The sequence below is a fragment of the Callithrix jacchus genome, chromosome 14 (assembly GCF_049354715.1).
Source record: "Callithrix jacchus isolate 240 chromosome 14, calJac240_pri, whole genome shotgun sequence".
NCBI lineage: Eukaryota > Metazoa > Chordata > Mammalia > Primates > Cebidae > Callithrix > Callithrix jacchus.
This window is the reverse complement of record NC_133515.1, coordinates 45766879-45784504: the sequence shown is the minus strand read 5'-3', so window position 1 is coordinate 45784504 and position 17626 is coordinate 45766879. Positions and strand designations below refer to the sequence as shown.

General features: G+C 41.3%; 1 long non-coding RNA gene across 1 annotated transcript in view; it reads right to left on the bottom strand.

Annotated features, from left to right (window-relative positions):
- Nucleotides 1–2731: 2731 nt before the first annotated feature.
- Nucleotides 2732–17626, bottom strand: part of LOC118147302 (uncharacterized) — a 28913-nt gene continuing 14018 nt past the window's right edge. The window contains exon 3 of the long non-coding RNA XR_004733559.3: nucleotides 2732–2978. This is a non-coding gene — a long non-coding RNA (uncharacterized LOC118147302). The remainder of the gene's footprint in view (nucleotides 2979–17626) is intronic.

The following is a 17626-nucleotide window of genomic DNA, read 5'->3' as shown; positions in this document are numbered from 1 at the left end:
CAGCCACAGACACAGCACTTCGAATGGTGCTGCTCCACCTCAGTGACTCTGGATTTGCTGCGTCTCTGTCTCCATGTGTCACCAGCTCCCAGTTCAAAGGCAATAGCAGATGCATCCATTTAGTCAAGCCTGGGTCACATACCTGCATCCTAGCTGCAAGGGAGGCTAAAAAAAATGGAGTTTTTAGCTCCTAAAGTGGGAGTCAAGCAGCTAAAAGAACGAAAGACAGTTTCCACTGAGATGCGATAAAGGGAGGTAATTAGTAATAACAGATGAAGTTTTGGGCTCTGGAGTTAGACTGTATAAATTTGAATTGATGCTATGTGACCTTGGATAAATCACTTAAACTCTTACTTATTTCTATTTCCCCACTTCTAAAACAGAGACAATGCCATTATCGGCCTTAGAGACCCTTGTGGGGATTAAGTACAAACATCCATGTAAAATTTCTTAGCATAGCACATGGCACATAGTATTAATACTTCTATATTTCTGTGTATGTGTATGTTTAAACGAACATGTTTATACCAATATGCAACATCAATACCAAAGACAGAGCTTCTCTACTCCCATTCTCTTTCCCTTTTATAAACACCTACCAAATACTGAGAGACTATTGCGTATCTCAGACATTCACTTAGTTTAATGTAAGGCAAGGCAACTCAGTTTAACTCTGGTCTCCTCCCTTAAAGCATACATGATCTAGCAGAGAGACACCGATGATGAAATAATTATAATTCTACATATGTTATAATTGAATAAAAACAAAAGTTCAGAGAAGGATAAGATTAATTTTATCTAGAGAGCTAGAAAAATCATATAAAAGAAACTTGACAGGGAATGTGAAGAATAGATAATAAAAATTTTCCGGCCAGGCGCAGTTGATCACACTTGTAATCCCAGCACTTTGGGAGGCCGAGGCAGGCAGATCACAAGGTCAGGAGTTTGAGTCCAGCCTGGCCAACATGGTGAAATCCTGTCTCTACTAAAAATAGAAAAATTAGCTGGATGTGGTGGTGTGCACCTGTAATCCCAGCTGCTCAGGAGGCTGAGACAGGAGAATTACCTGAACCCAAGAGGCAGAGGTTACAGTGAGCTGAGATCATGCCATTGCACTCCAGCCTGGGTGACAGAGCTAAACACCATCTCAAAAAAAAGAATTTTCCAAAGAATAAGGAGAGATGGTCTTCTACTAAGCAGTGAGAATACTGCCAGCACAGTGGTATAAATTTAGAGTGTCTGGGAATGGGGAAGAATTCAGAAAGACAAGAGCATGAGTTGATGGGAAAGTAGACAAAGATGAATTGTGAGAGACCAGGACCAGATTGTCAAAACCCTCTGGAGTCACAGTAGTTATCCTGTTACCTCCTAATATGCATTCTAGCAAAACTGCTAGGAACTGACCCAAGACCCTAGCAATGTGCCACATCAGGCATCAATATCTTCACATATTATTTGTTCTTTTTTGGGATTTTTTTTTTTTTTTTTTGAGACAGAGTCTTGCTCTGTCTGTCACCCAGGCTAGAGTGATCTCGGCTCACTACAACGTCCACCTCCTGGGTTCAAGCAATTCTCCTGCCTCAGCCTCCCGAGTAGCTGGGATTATAGGCGACTGCCACTGTGCCCAGCTAATTTTTGTATTTTTAGTAGAGATGGGGTTTTACCATCTTGGCCAGGCTGGTCTCTAACTCCTGACCTCATGATTCACCCACCTTAGCCTCCCAAAGTGCTGGAATTATAGGCATGAGCCACTGTGCCCAGCCTGTTTGTTCTTTTTTATTTCATTATTCAGAAGTTAAATCCCAGAGATTAAGGTTGGCCTAAACAAAACAGTGGAATAGGCAAAGTTTCTCCTACTCCTTCCTTTTATTGAATCTACATTTCCCCCTTCACCTCCAATCCCAGCTCCCCAATGCCACCTGAAAGCCTCTGGCTGTGCATCACACCCATCGCAATGCTGCCAAAGCGCTAGACCCTTGTGTGTATTCCCAGCTCCAGATCCTCCCATTCTTCTTCCACCACCAACACACCAGAGCCCCAATGTCTGTTTAGCTGACAAGACTGAGAATGAGCTAAACAGATAAACCAGCCTCAACCGCTGTTCCTATAAGTGGCCCTCTTAATAACACAATATCCTGATAGTGACAGTGGCCTCCCCAGAACAGTTCCCGCATCAGTTTCTGTCATTTGCTACACCTACATCTTCCCAACCTCTCCACTTCCCCATGTCCACCTGCTGCAGTTAGAACACATGCTCTAATATGGACAAAAGGATTTTTGTAGACCACAAAATAAAAATGCTTAAAAGCAGGATTGCTCCAGAAAATCCAAGGCCGGTCATTGCTTCCTGGTTTCTTCTCAAGAAACTCAATCTGCTCTGCCCTCTGGACCAGAATCTGATCTCAAGTTCTCTAAGACCGTCAACCCGGGGCTAGAAGCCCAGTAGCTCCAGCACCCACGTGCCCGGAAATGGGATGATGTAGCTCCTTGCTGGAGGTGTTTTAGCACAATGATTGCAAAGCCCAGTGAATTTCTTTCAGGTTTTCTTTCAGCTTCTAAGAGCCCAGGGCCTCAAGCCTTGTGAGCAGCCCCAGGGATCTCAGAGAATCAAGAAGAGACCCAGGACGTTGGCACTGGCAAAGACGTTGGTAGCGTGGCCGGATGCGGAAGTGGCCTGGAGGGTGCGTCCATTCAGAAGAGCTAGGGCTGGAAGGAGTATGTACACAAGGGACAGATAAAAATGAGCAATTATATTTGAGACAGATCCATTCCTTCAGTGGCAATATATTTTTCTTCACATGCTTTTCTTTTCACAGCAAGCAAATGCATGTGAAGCCGGTGACTATGAAGTCGGTCAGATTGAATTGACTCAGTTTTTCCCAAGTCTTCAAGCGTGAAGCGTTGCAAACCTTCAAGTGTACACTGGAGAAAGAAGGAAGAAAAAAAAAGGGACTCCACGACAAAACCTAAGGAAAAGCCTGTGAAAAGAAAACGGCAAGATAAAGCAACACAATTTCAAATCTTAATCTCCTGAAATGGTGCTTCTAAAGCCGCACTTTCCACATTTCTAAGTGAGACTCTTCAAAACTCCATGTCAAATCATGTTATAACCTTGCTTCTTATCTGTCTGCAATGGCTTTCAAGGGCCAGTAATTCCCCTCATGCGGCAGAAAAGTTCACAGTAGAGATTTGCGCACTTGGCTAAGCTTCCCGTCTTGCTTTTTGTGGAGCGCTGGTGAAGGAGAGAGATTTGTTTTTCCTTTCAGAATTAAATCATGCAACTGCCAAGGACACAGGCTAGAAGCAAACCGAATGACTCACTTGGTCACATAATCCACAGAACAACAACTTAATATTAGACTCTCTGCTTGTGTCCAGTAAAACCCATGGCCAGGTCGAATGCCCCGGCAATTTTTAAAATTAAAAACTAACAGACAAGACTCCATGTAGGGGAGACTTTTTTGCTGCCCTCTTGCCAGACACCCTCCCTTGGCACACGTGCCCCATCACCAGAGAAGACCTGGAGTCCTGGGTGCTGGCTGCTGTGGTGACAGCAGTGCTGGGGGCTGAGGAAAGAAGAGTCATGGAAACCTTAATAAACTGCAGAGAGAGGGCGTCGTCTGCCATAGGAAAGGTGGAGGCCAACTCACTGCCTCTTACTCTGCCTGCCTACTGGCACTTGGACTGACCGGAGGGTTTGCACAGGTAGAGGCAAGTGTGAAGAGCTCTGAACAGCATTCCCTGCATCAGGGGCCAGTATTTATACAAGTGTCAGCCAGCGTGTGGCAGGTAACATCAGAAAGTAAAATGGGTGAGGTTTAAGAAGAGAAAAGGAACGAAGACATTATCTACTATGTTATTGGTTTTTGTTTTTTAATAAAGACAGTTTTATTTCTTTAAAAAAAAACATTAGGATGGCCAGGTGAGGTGGCTCATGCCTATAATCCCAGCACTTTGTGAGGGCGAGATGGGTGGATCACTTGAGGTCAGGAGCTCGAGACCAGCCTACGCAAGCCTGAGCAATACGGTGAAACCCCTTCTCTACTAAAAATGCAAAAAATAGCCAGATGTAGTGGTGGGTGCCTATAATCCCAGCTACTCAGGAGGCTGAAGCAGGAGAATTGCTTGAATGCAGGAGGCAGAGGTTGCAATGAACTGAGACTATACCACTGCACTCCAGCCTAGTAGGCAGAGTGAGACTCCATGTCAAATAATAAAAAGAATAAAAATTAAAATAAAGATGACATTCCACAACAAAACAAAATCAAGTCCTCTTGGCATGCTGATATCCTTTCTTGTATTAGGCATGAAATCTATTGTTCCTCTTTTCCCTTGACTTCCAAGAGGCTCAAAGCTTTATTTTGTGCTTCCCTTTGATTTTTTGGACACAGCTGTCTTTCTCTCATTCCCACCTGTCTCCTCTCCCAATGTGCACACACGCTTTATACACACATACATTTACACACACATATACACATATGCCACATACACATATACGAGCAACACAGGCTCTTCCATTTTTACCTCTGGCATTTTCTCCTTTACTGTAAGTTTTATCACAAACCCTTATGACAGTATGCAGTGTAAAGTAATAAATTAATGAAACAAATGCTGTCTACACTCAAGAGGCTGATGCTTTCAATTCTTTAACCAGAATACCACACCATTTAAGTGCCAAGGAATTCAGACAACCTAGAAACACAGGCCAGATTCCACCCTTGGTTCCTAGAGTGGTACAGAGGACAAGATCTACAGGGTTCCGCTCACTCTTAGGTGAAACAGACCCAAAATATCAGAATCCAGAGCCCTGTTTTTTAACCACCTTGAAGCACCCTCTCCTATCCTTCTCTGTCTCTCTCTCTCTCTCTCACACACACACACACACACACACACACACTTGGTAGTCTACCCAGATGTGGCATAGATAGCAGAAGGATAAGACTAGTTTAAACATTCCAGAGTTCTTAATTCCTTATTATCAAGTCCTGTATTCTTATGTGCCAAATAGGCCAGGCATGGTGGCTCATGCTTGTAATCCAAGCACTTTGGAAGACTGAGGCAGGAGGATCATTTGAACCCAGGAGTTTGAGATCAGCCTAGGCAATATAGCAAGACCACCAGTTCTACAAAAAAAAGAATTTTTTTTTTCAGTTAGTCAGTGATGGTGATGCATGCCTGTGGTACTCTCTACTTGGGAGGCTGAGGAAGGAGGAGTGCTTGAGCCCAGAAGTTCAAGGCTATAGTGAGCTGTGATCATGCCATTGCACTCCAGCCAAGGCAACAGAGAAAAATATTGTCTCTAAAATACACACACACACACACACACATACACACACACATTTATATGTAGATATAGCTGAGATTACAGGCACCTGCCACCACACCCGGCTAATTTTTGCATTTTTAGAAGAGACAGGGTTTCACCAGGTTGGCCAAGCTGGTTCGAACTCCTGACCTCAAACGATCTGCCTGCCTCGGCCTCCTAAAGTACTGGGATGACAGGCATGAGCCACCGCTCCAGGTATTTCCAGATAAAACTCTGTACCAAATGTCCAAACTCAATGGAAAGAACCATTAAATGAATTCCAAATTCTAACTGCACCAATGAAGACATCTTGCTATTTTTAAGACACCATTTTTAAGACATCTTGTTATTTTCATTTTAAGGATTCAAAGAATTTCTCTTTGGAATTTTTTTGCTTTTGTTCCTGTTTTTACTCACTATTGTCTTCTCTGCAAGCCAAAATTATGAATAGAGATGATATACATTACGAAGGAGCTGTAGATTCAAAATTAATCTCCACCAAAGTTAATTCCTGCATAAATTAAGCTGAATGTGTTTTTTCAACACGATGAATCAAGTTTAATAGCTATAAATAAAACATGAACTTGAGTTTCCTCATTTATAACTTCAAATCTATGATACTTTAGCATAGGAAGAGCAACGTTATTTTCTTTTTTCTTCATTTTTAGAGCTCTGAGGCTAGTCGTCTCAGAGATTGTAGTAAATATTGTTGATTCAAATAAATTCCTCTCTACGGCTGAAAAAGCTAATACTCAGAAACCCACAGAGAAAATTCTCTCTACATTCCTTTGTATGCTTATGCAAAACATCATGACCCTCCTCTTGGGAGCAGGAAACCATTAGAAAATTTGCCAGCGATTTGAGCTTTGAGGATTGGGAAGGCTGTTCTGCCGCATGACTTGCATGGCTAGTTGTTGGCCTCAGGTTACTTTACCGCTATAATTAGTTCTTGGAGAATCCATGAACTGAGATTAAAATATGATGTCAGGATGACCCTGTTGAGACCTAGCCTGTAGTAGGCGCTGTGCTGCACCCCCGTCCCCTTTGCTTGGTCCAGTGCACCCACCCCAGCTGTGTGAACGTCTGGTGCTAACACAGTTACCAGGGAAATTACGCCCCACCCCATTCTCCCAAGGCCAAGACAGCCCGCAGCCAATGAGAGCACAAGAGGCCAACCCCCTTGCCTCAATTCTGTCTTGAAGTTTATACTCCATAACTATATTGTTTGATGTGGTCGCCATTAGCCATATTAACTATTTAAATTTACATTTAATTAAACACTTAGTTCCTCAGTTATGCTAGCTACATTGCAAGTGCTCAGTCAGCCAGTGGAAACTCTATTGGACAGTGCAGATTCTGTAGAACATTTCTATCATCACAGTAAGTTCTACTGGCCAGCACTATCTTAGAGTCTACCCCTATGGGTCAGACCAACGTGAGGCTTCCCCTGAGGCAACGACCTTGCTAGCTCTTTCCCTCTCCCTTCTTTCTTGTTGCCCCTTTAAATTTTTTAATTCTGTTTCTGAAGAACACTCCCTCAATAAATCTTCTGCATCTAAATCCCTGTTTTGGATTCCGCTTCTAGGGAACTCTATCCAAGACACCATCTCTATTGCTTTAACTCATTGTAAACCAAGGGGTAAGCATTTATGTATGGAAGTCTTGGATTTCCGTACTCTAGAGATGACATGTAATTAGATTTCCTAAAGCATAGGCTCAAAGCATAAGTTGGCATAAATTTCATAAAAGGAAAGGGGTTCTGAGAACACAATGAAGTAGTTTCACTTCCCACCTGAGGGGAAGTTACTGAGGGGTGCAAGTCTCTGCAAGAGGCAGGGCACTGTGCTGCACTCGCATGCAATGGCCTCATGGGGGCACTAGCTGAGACGTGCTGAGAGAGCTGACGGTTGAGAGCCACCAGTGTGAAAGTAGAATACTTGGGCCGGGCGCGGTGGCTCACCCCTATAATCCCAGCACTTTGGGAGGCCGAGGCGGGTGGATCACGAGGTCAAGAGATGGAGACCATCCTGGTCAACAAGGTGAAACCCCGTCTCTACTAAAAATACAAAAATTAGCTGGGCATGGTGGTGCACGCCTGTAGTCCCAGCTACTCGGGAGGCTGAGGCAGGAGAATTGCTTGAACCCAGAAGGCAGAGGTTGTGGTGAGCCAAGATCGTGCCATTGCACTCCAGTCTGGGTAACAATAGCAAAACTTCATCTCAAAAAAAAAAGAAAGTAGAATACTTGGTCTGTGGAGGGAGACAAGCTGTTGACGGTATAGGGGCAGGGGTAGTGAGGTGGCCAACAAGGACTAAGCAGTAGGCATCCCCCCTTATTTCTAGATCTAGAAAGTAAGAAGTATCTAGAAGTAAGGTATGCTCTAATGACTGAGAGAAGGGAGCCCCAGTACTAATACTGAATAAACAGCCTGGTGAGTAGATTTTCAGAACTGGATAAAATGTATTATAAAAACACAAGTGTAGCCATCAGGGAAATGCAAATCAAAACCACAGGGAGATACCACTTTACACCCATGAAGATGGCTATGCTCAAAAGGAAAAAAAGCAAATGTTGCCGAGAGCATGTGGAGAAATCGGAACCCTCAAGCATTGCTTGTAGGAATGTAAAATGGTGCAGCCACTTTGAAAAACAGCCCAGCAGTTCCTAACAAACTACACATAGAGTTGCCATATGACCAGCGATTCCACTCCTAGGCATGTACCCAAAAGAAATGAAACATGTGAAATGATACAAAAAAGTGTGTAGGTGAATATTCATAGCAGCGTTGCTCAGAATAGCCACACAGTAGAAACAACTCAAAAGTCCATCAACTGGTGAATGAATAAATAAAATATGGTATACCCACAACTATTATACAACAACAAAAACGAATGGAGTACTGACATGTGCTACCAAGTGGATGGACCTTGAAAGCACACCACATGAATGGATCTTGAAATGTCAAGAATAGATAAATCTATGGGGACATAGAGTAGATTAGTGGTTGCCAGAGGCTGGGGAGGTTGGGAGGAAGTGTGGAGTGACTGATAATGAGATAAGAAGTTTCTTTTTGCGCTGGTGACAATGTTCTAAATGTGGTTGTAGTGATGGTTGTACAACTGAAAATTAAAAAAAAAAAAAACTTTAAATGGGTGAATTGTATGGGATGTGAATTACACCTCAAGAAAGCTGCTAGGAACACACCCATACACAAACAATGTTGTGTGACAAAATCATTTACATTGCAATGTTTATCTTTAAATTTGTACCTGGGGACCCCTCCTGTACTTTTGAGATGAGCCCTTTGACTCAGGCTGAATGACTGGCAAAGGCACAGCAACCTCTCAATTTCTTGAACATGCTCTACTTTCTCTCTCTCTTGAAGTAACTGGTCAGACAAGCATTAAATCAGAAGTGTTGTCTGATGAATCAGTCACAACAGCTGCATGCAAGGAATGTAAAAGCTAGTGTGAAGATAAGGGCATGCCACATTCGTCCTCAAACAGGAACACATACTGGGAAGATTATGAAATTCAATAGTCTCAATATAAACTTTCTCATCCCAAACAGGAAATAGAAGTTAAACAGAGAAAATCAGTTTATTCCCTGTTCTGACCTAAGTGAGTCTTCAAATAAGTAGGTTTCCCCTTCCCAAATAGTCCAACCCAGAACTGTCCAATAGAAATAAAATGCAAGCCACATATGTAATTTTAAATTTTCTGAAAGTCACATTTTAAAAAAATCAAAATAAAGGTGTGAAATTAGTTTTGAGAATGCATTGTATTTAACCAAATAGATCCAAAATACTAACAATTCAACGTGCAACCAATATAAAAATTATTGAGTCAATACTTTTTTTAGTATTAAGTCTTCAAAATCCTGTTGGTAGTTTACACTTAAAATAGATCTCAATTTGAACTATATTTTAATTGCTTGTGGTTGCTCTATTGGATGATGCAGTTCCAACTACCTTAAACTTAAATCCATCCATCAGTCAGTAGACCAGTAATCATTTTCTGTGACCAAGCACAGATAAGTTTGTCATTTAGGACCTCATCTAAAATGACCTGAACCTTAAGATCTCTTCAAACTCTAACATTCAGAGGTTCTGGGATTTCATTTCTCATTCTAAAATCTCCTCCACCGTATCTAAGCAGTCTGATTTTTAGTCATGCCTCCTACCAATCAACCTAGATTTGAGATACTTTTGTATGTGTTTGAGCCCGTGCAAAAACTGACCCATTTTCAGACGATGTGGTCCATCTGCTAATTGAGGAATGAGACAGGCCAAGAAAAAGTATATTTTGATTCATGGCATAAGGATTAAATTAATTTTTAAACCATTCTTTATTTAGTTTAAAAGCAATGAGCTTTGCCTACATGTGTGTAAAATATAATAATGTATCCATACAATATTAAGTAAATACAAACACAAAGCAGTGGCTCATGCCTGTAATCCCAGCACTTTGGCAGGCCGAGGTGGGTGGATCACTTGAGGTCAGGAGTTTGAGACCAGCCTTGCCAACATGGTGAAACCCCGTCTCTACTGAAAAAACAAAGATTATCTGGGCATGGTGGCAGTCACCTGTAATCCCAGCTACTTGGGAGGCTGAGGCAGGAGAATTGTTTGACCCCGGGAGGCGAAGGTTGCAATGAGCCAAGATTGCACCAGTGGACTCCAGCATGAGTGACAGAGCAAGACTGCATCTCAAAACAAAACAAAAACATACACACAAGGATAGGTATTGCTGTGCTTTTTATGATAGCAAAATATTATAACTTAATTAAATGTTCACCCAAAGACAGTTTTTTTTTTTTAATGAGTGAGGCAGTTCTGGATAAGTTGGAAAGATCCCCAAGATATTTAGTATTTTGTAAAGTGAAACAAAGCTAGATCCAGGACAATGCATATATTCATGTGCATGAGGGACAGAATATACACATATATGCTGCAAATGCCTGAGACACTTGTAGAAGATAAGAAAAGAAATGTAACAGTGCACAGCGGATGCCTCTGGAGAGGAGAACTGAATGCATAAGGGATGGATAGAAGGGGGGGTTTACTCTTACTTTATACTTTTTTATACCTTTAAATTTTGTGCGTGTAATATCTATACAGAAACAATATTTAAGAGATTTTTTTAAGTGAAGTTAAGAACAAAAACATTCAGAAAAACATGCTTTCAGGTCATAGCAGTTTTCACACAATTAAACCTGTGTGTTTTGCAGGTTAGTTGTAAGGATCAGACGAACTGTTCTGGAGACAACCCACACAGACTGACAAGTGGTAAGCATAAAGCAAATCATAGATGGGCTTGAATTGAAAAAAATAAGCATTACAGCTACCTTCATGTCAGTTTAAGAGACCGAATTTTAATAGCCAAGTGATTTGAAATGATTTTCCAGCTGCAATGGCACTATGCCTTTGGAAGGATCTGAACAGGGCAGAAGAGTAGCCAGTGGTGAGGGAGGGCTGGGCTGGAGTCCCACTTGGCCACTTCTTAGATGGGTCACTTTACATGAGACATCTTCCTTTCTTTTAAGCTCTACTCCACATTTGGGCTGGGAAAGTCTGCCAGTTTGTAGATTCATCAGTTCTGTGTGTGAGCTTAAAATGACAGAGCTACACATGGAAAATCTCAACCATACTGTAGCAGGAGTGGCCGGAAGAAACAGAGCTCTCCAACACCGAATGGGGAAGGGAGGGGTTTATTACGGCCAGGAGCCGGGTGATGAGTTGTCCAAACCCAGCTCGTCTAACAAAGGAAGGTTCTGCCTTTACTTAGGTTTACACTCTAGATATTACATGTGGAAGAATCTTAGGTTTACAGCCTTAGAAATCACAAGTGAAAGGATTTCGGGTTTACAGTTTTAGAAATCACATATGAAAGGGTTTCTGGGATTACCGCTTTAGAGATCACATGTGAAAAGGCTCTGGTCTCCGGATGGAGGAATGGGGTGGGGCGTTAATCTTGTTTTAAGTAAAAACAGTGTCTTCCAGAGAGTTTCCCCAATACCAAGCGTGTTACTTACAGGAAGGTAATTCAGGAGGCACCAGTTGGCCTGCTTTTTCTTCTATTGAAATGCACTGTGAATGTCGAGGGGGAGGTGATCCCAGATGCCGGGGTCTCCTTCCTCAATACCTAGGAAAACTGTGGGTCTCCTTTGTCATCACCCAGACATCCAATCTGAGGACTTGTCAGAACTCTGCACAATACATCTGTATGACAAGGTTAGGTTCAGTGGCAGCAAGAAGGAAGAAACAAGTAAATCGAGTAGGGTCAGACAAGCAAGGACAACAGTGTGGAACCACCTGGATAAAAAAAGTTATTCCTCACCCAAGAAGAAAAGAAATCTAGATAGGACAGTCATTAAACCTCCTCCTGCATAAAGAGTCATTGAGAGGCTCTTGATTCTGTTTTGCAACACAGTCAGTCACATTTTCTTCTCTTATTCTGGGATATCATTATCAGGATCCTCTCCTATTCACTGTCACAATGGCCCCTGGTGTGGGGCAAACTCACTCAGATACTCCACTTGTTGACTGGGTTGTAAATAAATGCAACATTTCTCAAAAGGTGTGTCTGAGATTGCATGAAACGAAGAGTGTTCACAAACTGCAAATAATAGGTTAAGTTTTTAAACCAGGGGTCCCCAATCACCAGGCCACAGACCAGTATGAGTCTGTTGACTGTTAGGAAGCAGGCTGCACAGCAGGAGGTGAGCGGTGGGTGTGCAAGCGAAGCTTCCTCTGTATTTACAGCCACTCTCCATCACTCATATTACCACCTGAGCTCCACCTCCTGTCAGATCAGCAGCAGCATTAGATTCGCATAGGAGTGTGAATCCTACTATCAAAGGTTCCTGCAAGGGCTCTAGGTAAAGTGCTCCTTATGAGAATCTAATGTCTTTGGAAAAATTGTCCTCCATGAAACAAGTCCCTGGTTCCCCAAAAGGTTGAAGACAGCTGTTTTAAACAACATGTTAGTGGCCGGGTACGTGGTTCACGCCTGTAATTCTAGCACTTTGGGAGACCCAGGTGGGTGAATCACCTGAGGTCAGGAGTTTGAGACCAGCCTGGCCAACATGGTGAAACCCTGTCTCTACTAAAAATACAAAAATTAGCTGGGCATGGTAGCAGGTATCTGTAATCCCAGCTACTCGGGAGGCTAAGGCAGGAGAATTGCTTCAACCCAAGAGGCGGAGGTTAAGACAAGATGGCAGCATTGCACTCCAGCCTGGGCGACTGAAGTAAAACTAGGTCTCAACAACAACAGCAACAACAAAAAGTTAGTTACTTTTTCAAATAATAGGCTTAGCATGTTTTCAAGTGAGAAATCTTGGGCCGGGTGCAGTGGCTCACGCCTGTAATTCCAGCACTTTAGGAGGCTGAGATGGGTGGATCCCAAGGCCAGGAGTTTGAGACTAGCCTGAGCAACATGGTGAAACCCCATCTCTACTAAGAATAGAAAAAATTAGCAGGGCATGTTGGCACACACCTATAATCCCAGCTACTTGGGAAGCAGAGGTAAGATAATTGCTTGAACCCGGGAGGTGAAGGTTGCAGTGAGCCAAGATTGTGCCATTACACTCCAGCCTGGGTGACAGATCAAGACTCTGTCTCAAAAAAAAAAAATGGGTCCAGTTTTTAACTTGAGAAAGGTACAGTAAGTATGCTTTTTTTCTGTCTTCCCCAGACCTTTAAAGTCTTTTTAGATTTTCTGGAATGTATTTATTTATTTATTTTATGTTAAAAATTGGATCCTTTTTTTTACTTTTTAAATTGACACATGTACATTTTATATAGTGATCAAAGTAGAGTAGTTAGCATATCCATCACTAACAGCATGTACATGTATTTTCTCTGCCAACACATATTTTCTTTTGTTTCACTCTAATTGGAATGAGGTGATATATCTTTGTGGTTTTGACTGGCATTTCCTTGATGACTAGTGATGATGAGCATTTTTTCATATACCAACTGGCCATTTGTATGTCTTCTTTTTTTTTTTTACATTTATTTTTATTTTTTTTATTGCATTTTAGGTTTTGGGGTACATGTGCAGAACAGGCAAGATAGTTGCATAGGTACACACATGGCAGTGTGTTTTGCTGCCTTCCTCCCCTCACCCACATTTGGCATTTCTCCCCAGGCTGTCCCTCCCCAGCTCCCCCCACCGCTGTCCCTCCTCTATTCCCCCCAATAGACCCCAGTGTGTAGTACTCCCTTCCCTGTGTCCATGTGTTCTCATTTTTCCTCACCCACCTATGAGTGAGAATATGCGGTATTTCATTTTCTGTTCTTGTGTCAGTTTGTTGAGAATGATGTTCTCCAGATTCATCCATGTCCCTACAAATCATTTTTGATTGCTGCATAATATTCCATGGTATATATGTGCCACATTTTCCCAGTCCAGTCTATCATTGATGGACATTTGGGTTGGTTCCAAGTCTTTGCTATTGTAAACAGTGCTGCAATGACTACTATAAGGACAATGTGCATGTGTCCTTATAGTAGATCGATTTATAGTCCTTTGGATATATACCCAGTAATGGGATTGCTGGGTCAAATGGAATTTCTATTTCTAAGGCCTTGAGGAATCACCACACTGTCTTCCACAATGGTTGAACTAATTTACACTCCCACCAACAGTATAAAAGTGTTCCTATTTCTCCACATCCTCTCCAGCATCTGTTGTCTCCAGATTTTTTAATGATCGCCATTCTAACTTGTATGTCTTATTTTGAGAAATGTCTGTTAAGCTCTTTTGCCCATTTTTAATGGGGCTATTTCTTTGTATATTTGTTGTTCTTGAATTGTTTAAGTTTCTTATATATTTCAGATATTAACCCCTTGCCAGATGTGCAGTTTGAAAATATTTTCTCCCATTCTCTGGGTTGTCACTTCACTTTGGTAATTGTTTCCTGTGTGGTGCAATTTTTTTTGTTTGTTTCATGCAATCTCATTTGTCTATCTTTTGCTCTTGTTTCTTGAGTTTTGAGATCTTATATTTAAAAACTCTTTGCCCAATCCAATGTTGTAAAGAATTTTCCTTATGTTTTCTTCTAGTAGTTTCATAGTTTCAGATTTTACATTTAAGTCTAATCCATTTTGGGTTGATTATTGTATATGGTGAGAGGTATTTTCCTATCAAGTTTCATGACCCTATTTCCAAGCAGTTTCTACATTCTGAGGTAACTGTGGGTTTGAACTTCAACATCTGTTTAGGGGGACACAAATCAATCTATTACATGATCCAATGACAGCATCCAGGGAAAAGAAAAACCTGAGAAAGGGTTGGGAGCCAGCAGCCACAGACCGAAGAACTACATTAGTCATCATGCTGTAGATTGCATTTCATTAGGTCTGGCGGGGAATTGAGGCAGCTAGATATGAGCATCTCCTTTCATCCTTGTTTCCAGCCAAGGAAATCAACTGCAATTCTGAAGAACACAAAGGGAAACACTCTGAAACATACTGCAAAATGCCATTCCCTAAGCCCAGTGCAGTTGGCCTATGCTGTACTGAAACTAAAATGAAAACAAAAAGTAGGAGAAAGTGCAGTTTTGTACTTATTTTTCTCCAGTCCCAAGGGTATAATAAAAACAGACACTTTCAGCTCAAGATTTTGCTGCCAGGATTCTAGCCAGATTTGTCACAATGCCCTAACCAACTATACATTCATTATTTATTAGGAATTCCAGTTCCAAAGGAGGCATTTTCATAGCCCATTCATATCCCATCAGCATCCAAATCTTCCTAGAGGGATATTTGTTGATTTTATTTCATCAAATTGAGTATCCTGGTTGGAGCCCTTTAGGATCCATCACTTAGATACTACTCACCCAGAGTTTCATTAAGGACCAAAGAAAGCCAGCCAAACACATTCTGAAGCAATAGCCAGATCTGCTGAGCCCTAAAGCAAGGAAAATTCTGGGCTTTCATGCTTAGGATCCTCTTTTTGGCAACCATATATGTATTTTTAAATGCTCTGTCAGACAAGCCCTGGATGCTATCCATGTTTATGTTTGTGAGATTACTTGTGAGGTGGGAGTGGAGGGAAGAAGGTAAATATAAAGGCATAAAAAGGTGAGATGCACTAGGGAGGTGAAGGTGGAGATGAGTGGATTGACACCCTGACAGATGATGATCAATGACCTTGATTACACACAATGACCACTGTGAGGGTAAATTCAGAGTAAAAGTAATAATAATTTCTCCTTACATTTTACTGAACACTTACTGAGTGCCCTGAGTATTATCTTATACAAGCCTCATAATAACTATGTAATGGGAAATACTATTTCTCCCATTTTAAGGATGAGAATACTGAGACTTAAAAAGATTAAGGGGTTTACCCAAGGTTGCACAATCACTTAAGTTGTTGTGCCAGGACTGAGAACCAGACACTCTGACTTGGAAGCCAGCCTTGCAACTCCCACTATTCATTATTTTTTATGTAATACTTGATATATACACATATGTTCTTGTCTTAGTCTGTTTTGCATTGCTATAAAAGAATACCTAAGGCTGGGTCATTTATAAAGAAAAAAGGTTTATTTAGCTCACAGTTCTGCAGGCTGTACAAGAAGAATGGCACTGGCACCTACTTGGCTTCCAATGAAAGCCTTGGACTGCCTCCACTTATGGCAGAAGGTAAAATGGATCCAGCATGTGCAGAGATCACATGGAAAAAGAGGAGGAAGCAGTGGCAGGGAGGAGAGGTGCCAGGCTCTTTTTAACAAAAAGTGCTCTTGAAAACTCACTCTCAAGGGACAGTATTAACCTTTTCATGAGAGATCCACCCCCATGACCCAAACACTACCCATTAGGCCCCACCTCTCAACAGTACTACACTGGGCATGAGGTTTGGTGAGGACAAACAAGTTATATCTAAACCATAGCAGTTATAAAGTATAGTAATAACATAAACACTCATGAACCTATTGTGCAACTTAAGAACTGTCACTCTTTGATACCTTTGAAGTGATCTGTGTGCCTCTACTCATCCCTTCTTCTCTCTACCCCCAGCAGGATCCATCATTTTAGATTTTGTGTTTATAATTCTCTTGGTTTTATAAAATAGCTTTTACCACATAGGTAAATATTCTTAAAATTTTTGTTTTAGCTTGTTTTCTGAGCTTCCATAAAGTGGGGTCAATCTTCTATACACAATCTCTGTGACTTATCTTTTTTTAACTCAATGTTATTTACCTAAAATTTGTCAATATTGTATCAGTTAGCTGTACTTTGATCATTTTCACTGTTAGGGACTACTTGTACAAATAAATCACAATTTATTTATACATTCTTCCATTGAGAAGCATTTGGGTTATTTCCAGTTTTTGCTGTTACAAGGAATGATGCTATAAACATTCTTGAACTTGCTAAAGTGTGCAAATGTGCAAGAACTTCCCTGGGGTATTGCATGGTGGTAAAGCATGCATAATTTTATGAGATAATGTCAAGTTATTTTCCAAAGTGTTTATACTCATTTACACTCTTCAGTCATGTTGTAAGAGTCCTTATTGTTCCACATACTCACCAACACTAGATACTGCCAGGCTTCCTAGTGTTTGCAAAGTTAGTGGGAGTGAAATCATATCTCATTTGGTTTCAATTTGTATTTGTACATTATTATTGCTATTATAAGTCATATCCAGACAGTATTTTTTTACATTTACCTCAGTTTAACCCTCATGTTTACTGGGTTTCCCTGAAACTGGACCAATATCCCCATATAACTGATGCTTATGGTCTTTGGATAGACATAGAAATTGACCCTCCTGGTCTTAAAGCTTGAAATTTACATTTGTCTTCTGAGTTCCTTTCTCAGAAAACTGACCCTCAGGCCCCCTAGATAGTATCAGGAAATGAAACTTACCAGATCACCATGTACAGACAATAAGACATCAGATCCCTCATCTGTCATGACTGCTTCCTTACTTCTCCCTAATTCCTGTTTTCACACACATAGTTACATTTCTTCCCTGCTATATAAATCCCTAGTTTTAGTCAGCTGAGAAGACAGTTTTACGACTTACCTCCCCTTTTCCTTGCTGCAGTAATTTAATTAAGCTTTCTTCCCTGGCAGTGCTTGTTGTCTCAGTGATTGGCCTTCTCTGCAGTGAGCAACAGGACCCAGACTGAACACCCAGCATTTCTACTCCTCATTTTTGCTTGTATTTCTAAACTTCCTACTGGAATATATTTTCTTCCTCCTGAATTACATCCCTTAGAAGTTCATTTAATTAAGAACCATTGATTTTAAATTATCTCATTCTTTGCTACTCTGAAGATGTCTTTATTTAGCCCTTTTC